Consider the following 8,214-nt stretch of genomic DNA (forward strand, 5'->3'; position numbering starts at 1 on the left):
ACAGTATGTAACCTTGATACTGACTTTTTATATTCAGCATAATTCCCTTGAGATCCATCCAACTTGTGTTTATCAGTAGTTTTTTTTTGTTTTTTTTGTTTTTTTTTTGCAGTACGCGGGCCTCTCACCACTGTGGCCTCTCCCGTCGGGGAGCACAGGCTCTGGATGTGCAGGCCCAGCGGCCATGGCTCACGGGCCCAGCCGCTCCGCGGCATTCGGGATCCTCCCGGACCGGGGCACGAACCCGCGTCCCCTGCATCGGCAGGCGGACTCTCAACCACTGCGCCACCAGGGAAGCCCTATCGGTAGTTATTTTATTACTGAGTAGTATGCCACTGAATGACTGCACCACAGTTTGATTATCCGTTTACCTACTGAAAGACATTTAGGTTTCTCCAATGTTTGGCAATTATGAATAAAGCTGCGTTAAACAGTAGTGTACAGGTTTTTGTGTGAACATAAGTTTTTATTTCTTTAGGGCAGGGGTCAACAAACTACACAGAACATTCATGTCACATCTGTTCTACCACCTGTTTTCTTAATAATATTTCATTTGAACACATTCACACTCATTTAAAAAAAACATATTGTCTATGGCTACTTTTGCAAAGTGAACCACTGTGACAGATAGTGTATGACCTGCAAAGTCTAAAATATTGCCCATCTACCTCTTTATAGAAAAAGATTGCCAATTCTTACTCTTGGGTAAATACTCAGGAGTAGTATAACTGGATCATATGATAAGTGCTTGTTTAACTTTTTTAAAAAGTATCAAGCCACTTTTTCAGAGGGGCTATACCTTTTTGTATTCCCACCAGAATTATGTGAGAGTTCTTGTTACTTTGCATCCTCATCAGCACTTGATAATGTCAGTATTTTTTACTTCAGCCATTCTAAGAGTTGTATAGTGGTATCTCATTGTGGTTGTAACTTGCATTTCCCTAATGACTAATGACATTGAACATCTTTTTATATACTTAATAGCCATCCTTACAACCTCTTTGGTGAACTGTCTGATCGAGCCCTTTCCCACTTTTAATTACATTGTCCATTTACAATGGTGTGTTAGTTTCTGCTTTATAACAAAGTGAATCAGTTATACATATACATACGTTCCCATATCTCTTCCCTCTTGCATCTCCCTCCCTCCCACCCTCCCTATTCCACCCCTCTAGGTGGTCACAAAGCACCGAGCTGATCTCCCTGTGCTATGCGGCTGCTTCCCACTAGCTATCTATTTTACGTTTGGTAGTGTATATATGTCCATGCCACTCTCTCACTTTGTCACAGCTTACCCTTCCCCCTCCCCATATCCTCAAGTCCATGCTCTAGTAGGTCTGTGTCTTTATTCCTGTCTTACCCCTAGGTTCTTCATGACATTTTTTTCCCTTAGATTCCATATATATGTGTTAGCATATGGTATTTGTCTTTCTCTTTCTGACTTACTTCACTCTGTATGACAGACTCTAGGTCCATCCACCTCACTACAAATAACTCAATTTCGTTTCTTTTTATGGCTGAGTAATATTCCATTGTATATATGTGCCACATCTTCTTTATCCATTCATCTGATGATGGACACTTAGGTTGCTTCCATGTCCTGGCTATTGTAAATAGAGCTGCAATGAACATTTTGGTACATGACTCTTTTTGAATTATGGTTTTCTCAGGGCATATGCCCAGGAGTGGGATTGCTGGGCTGTATGGTAGTTCTATTTGCAGTTTTTTAAGGAACCTCCATACTGTTCTCCATAGTGGCTGTACCAATTCAAATTCCCACCAGCAGTGCAAGAGTGTTCCCTTTTCTCCACACCCTCTCCAGCATTTATTGTTTCTAGATTTTTTTGATGATGGCCATTCAGGCTCCCTGACTTCAGACTAAACTACAAAGCTACAGTAACCAAGACAGTATGGTACTGGCACAAAAACAGAAATATAGATCAATGGAACAGGATAGAAAGCCCAGAGATAAACCCACGCACATATGGTCACCTTATCTTTGATAAAGGAGGCAGGAAGGTACAGTGGAGAAAGGACCGCCTCTTCAATAAGTGGTGCTGGGGGGCCTCCCTGGTGGCGCAGTGGTTGAGAGTCCGCCTGCCGATGCAGGGGATACGGGTTCGTGCCCCGGTCCGGGAGGATCCCATATGCCATGGAGCAGCTGGGCCCATGAGCCATGGCCGCTGAGCCTGCGCATCCGGAGCCTGTGCTCCGCAACGGGAGAGGCCACAACAGTGAGAGGCCCGCGTACCGCAAAAAAAAAAAAAAAAAAAGTGGTGCTGGGAAAATTGGACAGGTACATGTAAAAGTATGAGATTAGAACACTCCCTAACACCATACACAAAAATAAGCTCAAAATGGATTAAAGACCTAAATGTAAGGCCAGAAACTATCAAACTCTTAGAGGAAAACATAGGCAAAACACTCTATGACATAAATCACAGCAAGATCCTTTTTGACCCACCTCCTAGAGTAATGGAAATAAAAACAAAAATAAACAAATGGGACCTAATGAAACTTCAAAGCTTTTGCACAGCAAAGGAAGCCATAAACAAGACCAAAAGACAACCCTCAGAATGGGAGAAAATATTTGCAAATGAAGCAACTGACAAAGGATTAATCTCCAAAATTTACAAGCAGCTCATGCAGCTCAATAACAAAAAAACAAACAAACAAATACAAAAATGGGCAGAAGATCTAAACAGACATTTCTCCAAAGAAGATACACAGATTGCCTACATTGTCCATTTTCTTACTGCTGAGTTTTGAGAGCCCTTCATATGTTCTAGATACATATCCTTTGTCAGATACATGATTTGAAAATGTGTTCTCACAGTCTGTAACTTCTTTTTCCTCTTAACAGTGTCTTCCACAGAGCAAAAATTTTAATTTTGATAAACTTCAATTTATCAGTTTTTTTAATAGATTTTATTTTTGGTGTTATGTCTACCAACTCTTCAACCTAAATTCATGTCACAAAGACGTTCTCCTATGTTTCCTTCTAAAAGTTTTATAATTTTATGTTTAAATGTAAATCTATGATACATTTTGAAATAAGCCTTGTATAAAGTGTGAGGAGGTAGGTTAAAGGTTTTTGTTTGTTTGTTTTGTTCTGTTTTTGTGCATGAATGATCAATTGTTCTAAAACCATTTGTTGAAAAGACTATTCTTTCTCCATTGGATTCCTTTTACAGCTTTAGTAAAAACTAAATAGCCATATTTGTCTTTTTCTGGACTCTCTATCATTCTACGTGTATATCTCTCCTTTCTTGATTATCCTAGTTATACAGTAAGTTTTAATATCTATTAGAATGATTCTTCCCATTTTATTCTTCTTTTTCAAAACTGTTTTTGCTATTCTACTTCATTTTCCCTCCCCTATAAACTTTAACTCAGTTTGCCTATATTTACAAAAAAAACTACTGGAATTTTTATCAGTATGATTTTAAAAATACTGAGCAATTTGGAGAGAATTAACATCCTTAATATACTGAGTCTTCCATTCCATGAACATAATATGTTTTCCATGTATTTAGGTCTTCTCTGATTTCTTAGGTTTTCTTTTTTCTTTTTTTGTAGTTTTCAACATACAGACTATGTACATGTTTTGTTAGATTTATTTAATAGTTATAGGGCTATTCAGATTATACAGTTCATATTGGGTGAGTTTTGGTGGTTTGTGGCTTTCAAGGAAACAGTCCATTTCATCTTATCTGTTCAATGTATATGCACAGAGTTGTTAATAATTCCTTTATTATCCTTTTCAAGTCTGTGGACTCTTTAGCCACAGCCTCTCTTTCATTTCTGGTATTGGTAATTTGTGTCTTCTCTCTTTTTTCCCAGATATTTACAATTTCTGGTGCTCTTCCTTCAATCCTGATGTTCCAGGTTTCCCTTTGGTATCATTTCCCTTCTGCCTGAAGAACTTCCTTCAGCAATTCTTTTAGACCAGGTCTTTTGTCTCCAAATTATCTTACTTTTTCTTCATCTGAGAATTTCTTTAATTCACCCTTATTTTTGAAGGATATTCTCTCTGAATATAAAATTCTAGATTCACAGTTTTCTTCCAGCACTTTAAAAATGCTCTACCCCTTTTTTCTGTCCACCATGGTTTCTGATGAGAAATCCATTGTTATTTAAGAAATTGTTCTACTGTAGGTAATGGGTCATTTTTCTCTTGCTGCTTTCAAGACTCTTCCTTGTCTTTTGTTTTTAGTGGTTTAATTGTAATCTTTCTACACTTGAACTTTTTGGGTTTATCCTGTTTGGGATTCACTTAGTTTCTTGAATTTGTAGGTCTTCTCTAGAATGGGGGAAGTGTTTTTGTTTTTGTTTTTTATAAATTTATTTATTTTCATTTTTGGCTGTATTGTGTCTTCATTGCTGTGTGCAGGCTTTCTCTAGTTGTGATGAGCAGGGGCTACTCTTCGTTGCAGTGCGTGGGCTTCTCATTGCGGAGGCTTCTCTTGTTGTGGAGCACGGGCTCTAGGCACGCGGGCTTCAGTAGTTGTGGCTCACGGGCTGTAGAGCGCAGGCTCAGTAGTTGTGGCGCACGGGCTTAGCTGCTCTGCGGCATGTGGGATCTTCCCGGACCAGGGCTCGAACCCATGTCCCCTGCATTGGCAGGTAGATTCTTAACCACTGTGCCACCAGGGAAGCCCTAGAACTGGGGAAGTTTTGTCTATTAGTTCTTCAAGTATTTCTCAGCACCACACTCTTCCCCCATCTCTTCCAGGACTCCAACAACAGGAATGTTAGACATTTTATTGTAATCTTACAGATCCCTTTGGCTCTGTTTATTTTTTTCAATCTGTTTTTTTTCTATCTGTTGTTCAGACTTGAGAATTTCTGTTGATACATCTTTAAGTTCACTAACTTTCCTCTGTCACTGCTATTCTGCTATTGAATGTATCAAATGAGGTTTCAAAATTTCAATTTTATTTTTCAGTCCTAAAATTTCCACTTGGTTCTTCTTTATATATTCTATTTCTTTGCAGATACTTTTAATTTTAACTTGCATTTCAAGAATGTTTGTGATTGCTCTTTCTGCATTTTTATTATAGCTGCTTTAAAGTCTGTGTCAGAAAATTCTATTATCTGTGTCATCTTGCTGGTGCCTGCTGATTGTCTTTTTCCATGTGAGTTGAGATTTCTGGGGTTCTTCATACGTTGAGTAATTTGGGATTGTTTCTTGGACATTTTGAATATTACGAGATTGGGTATTGCTTAAATTCTACAAAGGATATTGAATTTTTTGTTGTTGTTTTAGTAGGTACTTGAATAGGTTTGGATGTTTTTGTGACAGCATGTACATGTCCTGCTTTGATTCAGGCTACAAGTTTCAACCTACCTTCTGTGGGCTGTGGTACCACTGTCAGTGCAGTTGTTGAAGGGTTTGCAGGTTATCTGGAACTGTCCCTCATGTGCACCACCCAGTGGTCAGTTTGGGACGTGGGTGGAGGTCTTTCTGTTAGCTCAGTCTTTGGTATCTAAGATCAGATCCATACATGCACAGGTTGTGGGTGGACCTAGGAGTTCAAAAACAGCTTTATTGGGGCTCTTTATCAGGCTCCTCCCTCTCTGCGATTGCCCTAGTACTTTCTAGTTCCCTGAAGTTCCAGAAAGGAGGCAGTTTTAATAATTATGCCAGGAGAACAGGCATAACTGGGACTATCCCAGCAAGCTGAGTCTTATGGTTACTATATTCATAAAGAACATGGAAATAGGAAGCAGCAGAGCTACTCTGTGGCTAACAGGGAGAAAAGACTTCCAGGTGTAAACCACCTAAAATTTGTATTGCCTAAATAGTATGGGATCAAGAGCTACAGCCAGACGTTTCTGGGACATAATTGAAGCATACAGACCAACGCGACATTCAGAAAGGGGAGGGTACTCCTACAGTGTTGGTAGGAATGTAAATTGGCGCAGCCACTATGGAAAACAGTATGGAGGTTTCTTAAACTAAAAATAGAGTTGCCATATGATCCAACAATCCCACTTCTGGGCATATATCCGGAGAAAGCTGTAATTTGAAAAGATACGTGCACCCCAATGTTCAGAGCAGCACTATTTACAATAGCCAAGACATGGAAGCAACCTAAATGTCCATCAACAGATGAATGGATAAAGAACATGTCATATATATACACAATGGAATATTACGCAGCCATAAAAAAGAATGAAATTATGTCATTTACAGCAACATGAATGGACCTGGAGATTACCATAATAGGTGAAGTAAGTCAGACAGCGAAAGACAAATATCATATGATATCACTTATATGAGCAAACTAAAAAAAAAATACAAATGAACTTATTTACCAAACAGAAACAGACTCACAGAGACAGAAAACAAATTTACGGTAACTGAAGGGGAAAAGGGTGGGGGATAAATTAGGAATTTGGGATTACTATATATAAAATAGACAACAAGGACCTACTGTATAGCACAGGGAACTGTATTCAATACCTTGTAATAAACTATAATGGAAAAGAAAAAAAAAGAAAAGGGAGGGAGGGTACTAATGGAATGAAAGTCATTGTTAAAGCCCAGTACAGCAAAATAACTAGAAAAAAATACAAATGGAGAGACCATAGCTTTAAAGGTTAGCTTTCTCCTGACCCACTAGTAGTTGCAGCAGAATTTACCATGAAGATAATGAAACTTCAGCTTTAGGGTCCCTCATATTATAGGTCCCTTTCAAGCCCTAGTCCAATTTTTTTGTGCATGTAATTTTGTATTCTTTGTTCTAAGGAACCCCACCCCCATGCCACAGTTTTAAAGTTTTAGGTGCTACAGAACCTGGATCTCCACTGATAAGGTCGCAATTTCCCCCTGAATAATATACAGGGAAGTCTTCTACCTTCACACTCTTTCTTCCTCTATGAATTTACCTTATTCTTGGCTCTAAATACAAATTATACATCCAGGGAATAAATGGAAACTTAGGTGCTAGTTGGTTCCTATCCAGAATGAAAAGGCCACCATGATAGTCATTACATTTTACTCTTAAACACAGACAAGACAGAGATCAAGCATCTTTGACATTCTCGTCTGATGTTTTTGGCCATATATCAAAACATTAGTTGATGACTAAATTTTCCACTTATTGCTGAGAGTTTTAATACTCTGCTGGGAAAAAAGTAGCCACTACAGGTATTTACAGCAGGAAAATTATACAATTAGAAGGATTTTTCAAGAGTATTCAAGTAATGAGTGTAGGAGGGTTTCGTCGGGGTAAGAGTTTGAAGACAGGGATAAAAGTTGATAATTTAGTCTAACTATATGGCAAGAGACAATGAGGGTCTGTGGCAGACAGAATAGCTTTCTGAACCTGAATAACACTTATTCTCTGCAGGCTTAAAGGACTTAGAATTTTCTTCCTTTTCATGAAATCTCATTATCAGAATACTACAGGATGGATTAACATGTTTGTTGAACAATAAGAATTATCATAAAAGGGCTGAAATGATATTACTGTGTTTGGAAATCATATGATTTAGATTCTGTTGCTAGAATTGAATTCTATATATCATTTATTTATACAATTAGGAGAGAAATGACTTGCTACTTAATGATCATTTATGAAGTAATGCAGCTACTTTTCAACAATTTGACTGCTTTGTCAGCCCCCCAAGAGTACAGAAAAAGAAATCATGAAAAATGTGGTTCAACTGCACCGAGTGACGTTCTAGGGAATTTGGAATCCGCCTCCAACCCCAACTGCTTCAATGGCAGAGGTAGTGAGCAGCTGTCAGGGCTGCAACCCTATTTCAATCAGAGTGACATGCCCTCTACCAGTCTTATTTATTTGTTTTTTAATTAAGTAGTTTATTTTCGGCTGTATCGAGTCTTCATTGCTGCACGCAGGCCTTCTCTAGTTGTGGCGAGCGGGGGCTACTCTTCGTTGCAGTGTGTGGGCTTCTCATTGCGGTGGCTTCTCTTGCTGCAGAGCATGGGCTCGGTAGTTGCGGCACGCGGGCTCAGGAGTTGTGGCACACGGGCTCTAGAGCACAGGCTCAGTACTTGTGGTGCATGGGCTTAGTTGCTCCATGGCATGTGGGATCTTCCCAGACCAGGGCTCGAACCTATGTCCTCTCCATTGGCAGGCGGATTCTCAACCACTGCGCCACCAGGGAAGTCCCTACCAGTCTTATATATTGGGTTCCCTTATAAGATTTTATTTGAACAATGGGTTTAATGGATAAACAAAT

This window comes from Mesoplodon bidens (assembly GCF_964165515.1).
Source record: "Mesoplodon bidens genome assembly, chromosome: X".
Classification (NCBI taxonomy): Eukaryota; Metazoa; Chordata; class Mammalia; order Artiodactyla; family Ziphiidae; genus Mesoplodon; species Mesoplodon bidens.